Source organism: Emydura macquarii, unplaced genomic scaffold (genome assembly GCF_026122565.2).
Source record: "Emydura macquarii macquarii isolate MOO-44397 ecotype Brisbane River unplaced genomic scaffold, CSIRO-AGI_Emac_v2 contig_2948, whole genome shotgun sequence".
In the NCBI taxonomy this organism is placed as follows: Eukaryota; Metazoa; Chordata; order Testudines; family Chelidae; genus Emydura; species Emydura macquarii.
Genome location: NW_027133085.1, coordinates 4,691,747 through 4,704,709, shown reverse-complemented (window position 1 = coordinate 4,704,709; position 12,963 = coordinate 4,691,747).

Here is a 12,963-nt window from a genome sequence, read left to right as displayed (position 1 = left end):
GCCGGAAAGCTCAGACACCAGAGTCACAGAAAGAGAACTGCAAAGCACACTGGCCTCCCCAACCCGCGCGTGGGGGCGGGGCAGGGGAATGGCGAGTCGCCCCCCTCACGTTGGTTTTTAGAGCAACGGGTAGATTTCCCTGCCATGGGGGGAGGGGTTCACCCGCGCTTGGATACTTCGGGGCGGGCTCCTCTCCCCAGAACAGAAAACAGCCCCGTCCGCCGGCTACACTCCCCCACCGCCCGCCCGCTGGGGCTATTCATCCCCCCCCGGCCCCCTGCTCCCCATCTCCGCTCCAGCAGCATCCCCAGCTCCTCGCCCTCCCCCGGCGGCCCGAGAGGCAGCACCTACCGCTGCTCGCGGGAGGGCGGCTCGCCAAGCCTGCTCCAGCGGCCGCAGCCCCGGCGGGACACAGGGGCGGCCCCTCGCCCACAGGCGCCCGCCAGGTCCCTTGGGGGCGCGGCTGCCGCCCGACGAGCCCCGGGGCTGGGGACGGGACACGCGGCGCAGCGGCTCTTTCCCCGGCGGGCAGGGGGCAGGTCGGCGGCTGGCTGCGGTTTTTACCTGCGCGCTGCCCGGCAGCTCCCGCAGGGCAGGTGGAAGCGGCTCCTCCCTGCGCGCGGAGCCGGGCCCCGGGCACTCACTGGCTCGCGGCTGCGGCGGGGCCGAGTGACTGGCGGAGGGAATGAATGGGAGGGAGGGAGGAGACAGCCCGGGGGGCGGGGGGCTGCCGGTGCTGCCACCGCCCCGCTCGGGGCTCTGCGGAGGGAGGGAATCCCCCCCCCCCACTGGGAGACCAGAGCACGGGGTGGGGGCCACTGGGGCCCCCTTTTCCCGGCCCCACGTGTCCCCGGCCCGACCAGGAGAGCGGAGGGGGAGCAAAGCAAAGGCCCGAGCCCCCCATGTGTTGCTGCTGGGGGGTGGGGGAATGAGGAGGAGGAGGTGAGGCTGGATTGGGCTGTATTTGATCGCGCGTGTATGAAAATGCAGGACATGTTAAAGTTCACACTTTCTGCTGGTGCAGATTGCAGGGGGACAGTTTTGGTTGGCCCTATTCTTGGCGGTTTCATAACCTGACAATCTTTAATTCAAAGATGAATCGTTCCTGGAGATAGGGCAATCCTGGGGGGCTGGCAACCCTCCGGGTAACTCACTGCCCTAGGGGCTGGACTCCCCCCACCCCCACAGGGCGCTCAAAGACACCCCCACCCCCCCCCCACTTTCCTTCTTTCATAGTCTGTAGGCTGCTGGCTCCTTCTCCAAAGAGAGGAATTCTGCCCTGCCTTACTGCCCGCCCCCAGGGTTTCTCAGTGGGGTCCCCCTAGAGCCGATCAACAGTTTTCACATTTTGAAATGTCTATTATCTTTTTTGGTCCACATTTGGAAACCCAGCAACCTATGCTAATGAAATATCGGTGATTCTCCCTCCCCCGCGCCGCCCCTCAATTTTTTTCACTAGTAGCTCAGGGTAAAGTGCCGTGTAAATGGGGCGGAATCGGATTCTGAGTTTTGCTGCTAGTGCCTCTCCGGCAGTATAGCTGTGGGAGTAAGGTGCACGGCCCCTCCCCACTTTTATTGTGTCATTGGCGCCGCGCAGGAAACGGCTTATCCGATGTCCATGAACATCAGAGACTCATAAAAGTCGGAGACCTGTTAGATCATCCGTTTACCTCCCTGCTACTGCGAGTGTGTTCCCTGCACTGCATTTCGTCTAGCCTAGCTTAAATATCACAAGGGGTGATCGCTTCCCCTTCCCCTCAGTGCAGCCCATTGCAAGATCACAGCCTACTTTTAAAACTACATTTTGGGTGATTGACTCCACATCCTGGACCTTATTTTTTTAAATGGCATGTTATAAGTTTAAGGTTTAATATACACAACAAATGCCTCAGACACAAGAGATTTGTCACTGTGGAGGAAGTAAACTGTTTATTGAGTTAATATATAATTAGGGTTGGGCGCTGGCTTGTGAACAGCTGCTGGCGGTGTAATATATACCTGTGATTTTCTTTTAATTATTTACCCAGTGGATTGCAACAACTCCCATCTGTTGAATATCTATTATGTACAATATGTGTATTAATTTTGAAAATCTATATGGTGCATATTGATAAAGTCTACTGTGTGGCTGCAGTGTAGTTTTTCATTGCTCTTAAAAGGTGTATTTTTGACACCACCTAAGACACCACTGCTGCCAGCCCCTTTTAAATCTAGCTACTCCACGGGAGTACTCGGCCAGGCCATCCTGAATCTTTATAGCATTTTATATGAAAATAGTGACTGCAGTGTAGCCAATTTAAAAAACCTTCATAGCATGCACTTAATTTTTCAGTTAGTTTTTCATAATAAAATAAGGTGGCGGTGTTTTAAATTGTTTTTTAAAATGTTTGCTTGGCACAAGATCATGTTTCATGCTAGAGCAAATTTGTATGGCAGTTATAAACTTCTGGGGTTTATATTAATGTGCTGACAATCTGAATAGTAACTTTGTGATTGGTCTGTGTTACACAAATAGATGGTGGAAGCAAAGATGAGCAGGTGAGGGAGATGATACTGTTGGAATAATAAACTACAGTGAAATCTGTTGCATGTGCTTTCCAGGCTTGAGAACATGCCTTTTTCCTACAAATCATTACACATCTGTTTTATGTGAAGACACATCTGAGATAGTTCAAAGGCACCTATAAGACAGGAAAAGTAATTAAGATCCAATCCTACATTCCTCATGCACCTAAATCTCTCATTGACTTAAATGGGAGTTTTTAGTGAACTAGGAATGCAGAATTAGGTTCTTAATTATGTGAAGATTCATGCCCCCTTTTACCTATGTAGTATTTCGTATGGCTGTATGAAGTCAGATGCTATATGATGGCAGGAGTGTGCCTACATGGATCAGACTGTAGGATGAGGACCTAACATTTGTTCATTCAACCATGTATTTATTTAAATTACATGTAAATAAATTTCATTTTAAATTTCACATAATCTGTGGCAGTACACGCATAGAGGGTACATGAATTTTGATGTTTGAAGTCTGCTGGCCCATAGAAGGGGCCTACTGGGCTGCTAGTAGCTTTTCTGACACCATCTGAAAGTTGAGAGAGAAAATTCAAAGAGTTCTGCAGAAGGTGATTTGTCAGAATGCAAGAAGGTACCATAAACTCAGAGGCAGTGTATGAATGGATATATGCATTCTAATGCATGTACAAAACTGGATAGCACACAGATCAGTAAGAAAATAATATACTGCATACATGCAGTATGTTATTTTCATTTATTGACAATTTCTTTATTATCTAACCTTTATTTTATCCAAAAATAGAGCAAGTTATACATTGTCCAGTGAAGACTTGGAAATCAGCCCATTTTCAGTTATAAATACTAGCCATATCTTTATTTTTCAAAGCACAATAAAAAGTGCATGAAAAAAAATCTCATAAGTAGTGAAAATTTCTGTTTTTTCATGCTCTGATAACACAAAAATGCCTACATAGATTTTCTTTAGACTTTTCAAAAACAATCTCCCTGTTGGGACTAGCACAAGCATGAAAAATTTCAGCCCAAATGGAATAATTTGGGAATGTCATGAACTACTGAATATAGAAGCTAGGAATAAAAATACCTCATCAGCCATTAATGTAATCCTAATGGCAATTCTCACTACCCGAGAAAAAGTGAGACATTTGTTCTTAAATGTAATGCTTTTTTAATCTTATTTCCCTGGTAGATGCCCTCGTGAAATATTTAAAATTACTTTTTTCTACTTCATATTTCACCCATCAAAGTTTTTGATGAGTTTAGCAGGTTGTTCCTCAGTAAGTAAGCCATCTCCATTTGAAGTGATTTGTCACAAAGGGAGAACCCAGCCTGACTATATTCAGCAATTCAAAATGAAGTGAGAACAAGAGGAATGACTGGAGGTATTGAGATCAAGCTTTGCACGCTTGGAAGTACAAGCATGTCAACAGGACTGAAAGCTTTTGTCATCATATCCAGCTTCTTGTCTGTCACACAGTGTTCCACCTGCACTAAGGTCATGTGGATCACAAGGCTATCTGTAGCGCAAACTCAAAAAGCATTCCTTTCTTCCACATTAACCCTGAAGAGAGAGATCATGAACACCCCAGCAAATGGAGGACAATGTATTAGATGGAATGCTGTTGCTAGATCCCAGTTTTGAGGGATCACACTGACAGTTCTTGTGTACATTTGTGATAATTCAGTATAATGTAGACTGACTATTAGGGAGCTGAATGCTGATTTGACTCAGGCAAAATTCCCTTTGAAGTCAAAGAAAGTTTTACCTCATTGAGGACAGCAGAATTTGACCTAGTATTTGCAAGAAAGAATTTGCATGAGAACAAAGTACTCTTTCTACAGTTATCATCTGGACATGTATATATCTGTTAATACACACAAATACTCTATATTAGGGAAGGTGTATGGAAACATCAGCTGTTTTGTGGCTCAAAAGAATATTTTTGTCTCCAATGCTCTCAATTCATCTTAAATTCACATTCAGTTTACTGTTTATCTCAGTAATTTAAGTAGGAAAACTCCCACAGCTCAGTAGTGGAGGTACATTTTCTTTTGCTTTTCTCAGGTCCAATTGCTTATTCATGCCTCACCTCTTTGTCAACTGATGTTTAGAAACACATCCATTTGTCTTTAGAATTCAGTGAATGTTCTCTGATAACTTATTCAGTAAATTCAGTGTGTTTGTTAACTCCTTTTCCATATATGGTTTCTCAGCCACAGTTTCATATCTTTTTCTTTGCTAAGTGTGAACATGTTAGCTAAATCTGCTCCATCAGTTTTCTTCTTATTTTTTAAGTAACTCAGTTTGGTCATCTTAAAAACCATATTCCTGCAATATTAAATCGAGGACCATCTAGAAGTTCCTAAAGACAGAATTCTACAACAGGTAATTAAAGAGTCTACAGTGTGCTTTTCATTCTTCTGTGGCCCAAAATCTGTTTATTTTAAAAGAGAAAATTCATGAAAACAAATTACAGATCAACAAATTAAATAAATAAAATTTAACAAGCCACCTAAAGTAAATTTATAAGTTTTTAAAAGTCCATTCCTACCTCCCCATTGGACTTCTCTTCACCCTATAGGGCTGCTTCCCTTGCAGGATATATCCATTCACATGCATACTTGTCTTCCCACTGTTTACAGCAATGGTTTTCAACCAGGGGTACACATATCCCTGGCGGTACACAGAAGTCTTCCAGGGGGTACTCAACTCACCTAGATCAGTGTTTCTCAACCAGACGGCTGCAGCCCACAGGGGGCTCATGGGACGGGTTTAGGGGGATCAAAAGTGCGAGCCCTGCATTAGGGGGTAGCAAGCAGGGCAATTGCCAGGGGCCCCATGCTCCTGGGGGCCCTATGAAGCTAAGTTACATGCTTCAGCCCTGCTTCCTGGGGCTCGGTGTCAGACAAGGCTCAGAGGTGAAAAACATTTTCAAGTACCATATTTATATTTCAATTGATTTTATAATTCTATGGTAAAAATGAGAAAGTAAGCAATTTTTCAGTTAGCGTGCTGTGACACTTCTGTATTCTTATGTCTGATTTTGTAAGCAAGTAGTTTTTAAGTGAGGTGAAACTTGGGGTACGCAAGACGAATCAGGCTCCAGAAAAGGGTACAGTAGTCTGGCAAGGTTGAGAACCACTGATTTACAGTACCTGTAGAGCAGGGGTTCTCACAACAAATTTTTTGGTGGCCTCAGAGGGCAGTCACCAACTCTTTTCCTAAAATACTTAATTAACTTTAGGAAAAACAAATAAATATGCACATATACATGTCCAGATCATTGTAATTTGTTTATGTAGAGGTTTTGGGGGTTTTTCAGACTCAGTAAAAATAATGTACAATTGTCTCTATTCTTTAATTGACCTAAACAGAATTGAAACACAAATAAGGTGGTTGCCATGTTCTTGTCTTTTTTGTTGTTGTTTCTTTTGTTTTTTTGGTTGTGCTTTTTTTTTTTTTTTTTTTTTTTTTTTTTTTTTAAGACTTGCTAACTAGTAAGTCTGCGTTTGTGGAAAGTGATATTTGTATGTTTGTTAATATGTTAATAGTATGTTTGTTTAACAGCAGCAGACTTGCTAGCTAGCTGGGAGGCAGTGAAAAGTGATATTAACAAACATACTAATATCACTTTTCATCTCAGATTTACTCAGTCCCAGCAAGCTGGGGGACAAATTAATTCCTGGATGGGGATGTGGGGAGGCAGCGGGGGCCAGGGGCAATGGAGGGGATGGATGGTGGGTTGGGGGAGGTAGTGGGAGTCAGGGGCGATGTGGTGGGGGAGGGGTGAGCCCCAGGTTGGAGCCTGGAGCCCTTGTGGTCAGAGGATGCAGCGAGGACCAGGAGAAATGGGGGGCAGAGGAGGCTGAGCACAGGGCTGGCACTCATCACCATACAGCTGGGCAATGGAGCTTGCAGCCAAAGTCCAGTGTTTGGATCCCGTGGCCCCATGGATTGAGGGATACAATGGGCCCCACTTATATCTGAGATTTTACACGTGCAAAGCTCAGAATATTCTAATTGCGTGAATACAATGAGCTCGGTTTAGTTCAAATCTGCTTCCTCATCTGCTGCTCCACAGAGGCTCTATGATCCTTCCCAAGCTCTGCTGCCCCGAGAAGCAGCTTCTGAAGAAGAAATTGCCCTTTGGATGACTGTGTGTGTTTTACCCAGCCCGACTTCTTTCCAGGAGGCCAGTCCATGTCTCTGAGCAATCTACCTGCTATGTATATATTTCAATCAGACTTTTGTGCAGATGGTCACTCAGCCAAGGAAAAGTGGTCCTGCAGAGAGAATGTTTCCTTAGCTGTCTGCTCTGAATCAGAGTTCAGGCAACTGGAAAGGACAAGCTACACTGGGCTGAAGATTCTTCTAAAGGTGTTTTGGGGAAAGGAAGGCAGAGTTTATTCATTGCCACCACTGTAACAACGTGTTTGAAGAACATCCACCACCATGACAGTTCTAATTGATGAGACTAACATTGTAGTAGAAGCAGGGATCCATTGACACTGACTCCCAGCATCAGGGGACCTGAATTGTTGTTAGCAATGGTGGGACAGCGTTGGGTCTCCCCCACTCCCACTTGATCCCAGAATAGTGTGGCTCAGTACACAACCTCTGTGCAAGAGTTTCTGTGGGGCTTACATATCACAGTAGGCTGTATGTTTGGTGTGATGGACATGAGCATTGGAGGTAGCCCTTTTGTAGTAAGATAAACTATTACAAACAGCTGTTCAAATGGCCACTTTTAATTGTTCCTACTACAGTCAAACAATTTTGAAATTTCTTATTTTTGTGTATATAAAATCTCCACCAGAATGTTCTCCTCCCTATCCTTCTCGCAAGCCCTTAGGTAATTTTACTGAAATCAGTTTAGTGATGTTAGTGTGGAAAGATTATATATTTTAAATTAGTTTCTTGGGTTAACCACACTCCTAACATTAAACAAAGCCATAAATTTACAATAATCAGGGTTCAAAATACCTAAATCTTTTATCATGCAAGGCTGGAGAAAAAGAAACAATCCCAACAAAAGGCTGTCCAGTGAGGATTTGAATGAGAATTAGTGCTATTGGCTGAGGCATTTATAGTGCAAAAGGAGAAAGAATTATGCAGCGTAAAAAAAGGATTAACTAGAACAAAGGTCATGCAGCCCTCAAAAGATGCAGTCCCTTCTCTCTGATGTAGGACAGTCTTTATAAAAGGCTTCCTGTCTGGTAATCAGGTGGTTGAAGTGAAATATGAGAATAAACAGTGAGAAAGCATTTTGAAAGCAGACATTACTAGAAATAGTTTTTAACTTTATAGTTAGGTTTTTATTAGTTACAAAACTAAAGGCCCAGTCTAAAAAATTCCTCCCCATTTGAGCAATTCTTATTCAGGATTAGTCATGGGGCTACTCAGTTGAGTAGGGTTTTTAGGAGCAGAACATTTTTAAGAAATCTGTTTTAGATACCAATCAGACATACTTAAATAAAGACATACATTATGAATAGGATACCTTAACCCCATAGCCCTGGGAGATACATCAAACATGTATCCCCCTCACAAGGCATTATGAAAAGAAAATGTTTGCCACAGAATGACTGTTGAGATCCCATTGTTAATCCCTTATGGGATAAAATTTAGACAGATCTCTACTAGAAGGGATAATCTCCTATAAAAGATAAACTGCAACGTTGAACAAGACAGCCCCATATTGGAGGAAGATACAGAATCCACCAAATCCTTTTTTAAGTTCATCACACATATTTAGTAACATTTGGATTACTAACAGGGACAAAATTGGCTATTACTTCAAGGAGGAGAGGCCTTTGGAACCGTATTTTAATCTTTTGAAACTGTTTTAAAACCCCATCTACAAAAGCATAGAATTACATAAAAATACTGTATCTGTATGATAATGTTGCCAGGCAGCAGCAAATATGGAGTATCAAACTTTATTTAAAACCTATTTCTAGAGTAACTACATGGTGTTGCACAGGAATAGTTATACTTTTCATTGTCAAGGGGTAAGGATAACTGTATAACCCCGGACAAAGCAGCTGGTGGATTACATATAGATTGTCATCCTCTAGACAATTAAATACATTTGAAAGTGAAACCTACTTCATTATATAGACCCTGTCATGGAGGATTTTCTGTATTGGCAAAGTTTGATACAGGCAGCTTGGCACTTTGTAGAAATAGTAAGATTCGTATTTATTTGTATATACTTTTCTCCAGATTAAGAATTAATGAGGATTAAAGTAGTACCCCCATATCTCCTTGGTAGGCCTAATTCTGAGGTGATGTAAATTATACTAGCTTATACATCCTTATACCCAGTCAGACTTCCTCAGACCTATGTACATCCACTTTGCCAATGTGTAGAGATGTCTAAATTGGTCAATCTACATGCCAAGTATGTAGAAAAATATATAAATTAAAATTGTCTCTACAATGCCTTAACAGAGATTTTCTTTCACACCTCAGCATCTGAAGTTATATCAACTTGCTTCCCTTATACTTTGGTGGAGTGGGTGTATATAACTGTAAGAGAGTCTGCGTATAAGGCTGTCAAAGTTAGATGTCTCTCCACTAACTTTTGCTCCATCTCTGAGCACTGGATCAGTAAATAACCAAGGCCTTGTTTATAGTCAATGTGGCACCAAATGAACTAAAGGTATGATTTTAAACTAGTTTAGTTGGACCAGTGTAAAACTGTGTGGATATTCAATTTGTTTTGAATTTGGTTTATATTGATTTAGATTTAGAGTTAAATGTCAATAAGCCAAGTTTGTACTGAATGTCCACACAGAGTTTTACACCAATTTAGCAAAATCAATTTTAAAACCAATTTAAAGTTAAACCAGTGCAATTTTGAATATAGACAAGTTGTAACAAATGCTGCTGAAATGTAAACACAAGTGGTTTAGTTGTATCAACTGAAATTATTAACAAGCTGCAATATTTTAGCTCCATTCAAAATACATGAGAAATTCAATGTTTTGGCAAAACAAACAAGAGAGGCAGAGAAATGAGGCACTTAGCTTCTAAGAGGTTATAATAAATGGAGGACAAAAATCCAGTTTTAAAATTACTCCACTGTGCCCTTTTTCAGGACTATTAATGCCATTAGTTTTTATTATAAGATTGTAACTTTCTGCTATTCACTACCTCTGCTCCTTTTGGTATAGTGATGAGTCTGAGAATAAGTGATTATAATCAGTATGTCACTGTACCCCTAAAACTACATCACTACAACACTAAGACTGGCCATTAATGATGGGCCTGAATAGAAAATGTTGCACATGTAGGGCTTGATCCTACTCCCACTGAAGTCAATAGCAAAACTTCCACTGATTTTCATGGTGCTGGATCAGGCCTTTGGTGACAGACAATGAAAAACTGGCCTGGGTGAGTAGGAGAGAGTTAATTCATTGATTTCCTTGTCCCTCTACCACAGAAACAAATGGGAATTTTCCCATTCTCTAGGTCTCAAATAGAGGGGAAAAAAGTCTTTGGAAAAAGATCAGTTAGATATATTAATAACCTAGAGAGCTATGTCAGATGTTGAATAATATTAACTGTTTATTTATAACTTTTTAATTACCACTCAATTTTCATTTCCTGTTTCTTTAAAATTGTGGGGGAATTGAGGAGCTCATTGAACTGTTAGTGAAGCATTTTAGACCTTAAACTATGGGTTTGTATGTTTTAAGGGAGGGAAATTCACATTAGGGGAGATTATGTTGCTGTTCTGGCAGAATTTTATTTATTCTTCCTCTTATCTGATTTCACTTTCTTTCAAATAATAAATAAAAAGTTCAATTCTAGCTGAACTGTAACAGCAACACTAAAACTTAGCTAGCACTAGTGTGATTGATAGAAAAGCATGGGGTGATGGGAGCCAGGTATGCCTTCTCCACCATACCATGTGATATCTTCTCATAGATATTCAAATTTCTTTTGCTGGCTCACAGCTGAGCTAGAACAGATTCTTCACCCCACAGGCTGATGAGATTCAAGACCTCAGTTCGACTCCATGGTGGAATGCGTTTGGGGCACGTAGTCGCCATGAGCAGTTCAGCTACAAAGCTGTCGCCACGCAGACCAAACAGGAAATGGGAGTTCAAAATTTCCCGGGGCTTGAGAGGAGGGGCTGTTTCCTGTGCATGGGAGCAGCAGAATGCGAATGTCCAGAGCGCTCACAGAGCATTATGGGATACCTCCTAGAGGCCAATGACGTTGATTTACTTTGTGCTCTGCCTACACTGATGCTCATTCCACCCATACAATCTAACTTCAGCGCTACGCCATTTGCGGAGGTGGTTTTATTAAGTTGAATTTTACTGTGATTTAGGTCAGTGGAACTGACGTGCCAGTGGAGACACATACGTTATGTGGTCAACAGAAGTTGCATTCCGTCATCCTCTATTGTCAGTGTAGACCAGGCCCATGAATTGAATTACTTCAAGAATTAACTTAACTAACATCTTCCTATAGTCTTTATTTTCAGGATGTTCAAATAATCCTTATAGAGCTTTCCCAAAATGCATGTAAATGGGGGGACACCCATGGACTCAAGGTTCACAGGGAACATTTTAATTTTCAATAAACAGAAGAGGCATGCACCTTATAGTTTTAGTTTTTGGGTGCATACCTAAGCTTTGTCCAAGTATTTAGTGTCAATAAGGTAAAAAGGACATGGAGGGCTTGTGAAATATATTTGTGGCATGCAGTGCACCCTGACCAGGCCTCTTTTTGGCTGAGCTTTTCCTGAGTTCAGCCACCTTTACTCACATAGTTGAGGCGTTTAATAGATTTTTTCCAGATATTACTGGGGAAGCTGTATCCACTTTCCCCTGTTATATACAGTTTGAGATTCTCACTCCTGGGATAAAGAAGCTGTTTAAAATAAGGGGAAGCCATGATTTAAATTAGTTTGTCAGATTCGTAAACAGATGTAAATCTTTAGAAAAGCTTCAACCAGTGTAAGAGCTGCCAAATGCAAACTTCCATCAAGATTTACAAACTTGACACTCCCTCATGGACACATTAACTGGTCTTCAGCCTTACTTGCTTTCTCAAATGTAGCTGGTCCTTGCAGGGTAAACTTCCTCTACATGACTTCTTTATGTCCTTTATCAAGAGCTACTGAAGGATACATTTGGAGGAACACCACTGACGAGCCTAGTTAACAATTGCAGTGCAGATCATAATTATTTTCTTGCCAAGGAAGAGTCACCCATAAAAGGCAAGGTTGTGGGATTTACGCACTGCCCTGCCTAGGCAGCAGTGCAGAGCCTGGGAGGTCGTTGGGAGAAATTGTGCCGGGGTTTCTCATATAGGATAATGCTGAGCATGCAGTCCTTCCTCATAATGACAGCACAGATCATTTCTCCCGGTTTGCTACTCCTCTGGCCAATGGAAGGGGAGAAAGACAGGGCTATGATCTGATCATATCTTCTCTGCCCCTTTTTGGGCAATTTAACCTCTGGATAAAGTATTGAGTAGCTCCTGTTTACAGAGACCACTGTTGAGAGGCACTTGCTCATACTGTACAAGATGGGGAGGTGGGGGGGCAGTCTTTCTGCATGCCAGTCTGCACACCTGTGAAAAGACTGATAACCATGTGGCTAGAAGTATTTCTCTGCTGCATGAGTTAAGGAGCAAAATCTCTCTCCCCCCATAACTACTATAGCTTACTCCCTTCATGTAAGAATTTTTTCTCCTCTGTGCTGGAGGGGTCTGGACAGCTGAGATTATAGGACAGCTTTTCAAAGTACCTGTTGCATTAGTGTAGCCGTGCCTGCAGGTATGCACATTTCTGCACGTACAAAAGGAAACCTATTGGCAAAAATCCTGTAGGCGAGGACAGGCAGGCTGAAAATTGGGCATGAGAAGGTTTCATTCCAGGTCTGGGCATACATGGAATTTGGGTCACGCACAGCACAGGAGTTTTGGAAAAGGCTTTTAGAACCAAGCCTCCATGGTCTCTGCTTTATCCACCTCTTCTGGCCTTGACACTCAGGCATCAAAGCAGCTCAGAGATCACTCAATTGGTCTCTGCTCTGCCCTCTTCTGCACCATCCTGGTATTGGCAGACCCAAGAACAATCAAGGCATTACTAGGCTGCCTTCGGCCCTGCTGCTGGAAATTGCTGCAAACAGACTGACCTCAATACATTTTAACTAAAATACTTGATTTCAGCAATAACCAACTTCAAACAAAAATAGAAGCTGTTCATCCTTAGCCCCTGCAAAAAAAATATGTAAGAGGCCATGAAACATTCTCAGTTTTTCAAAACATTTGAGCTGACATCCATTAATAGGTAGCTAAGAGTATTCATGCCTGAGATAAATGAAGCTCCTGGATCTAAGTTCTGTGCTGATGGCCAGTGAAGATCAGTCATACCAGGAAAGTCAGTTGGATCAAGCACC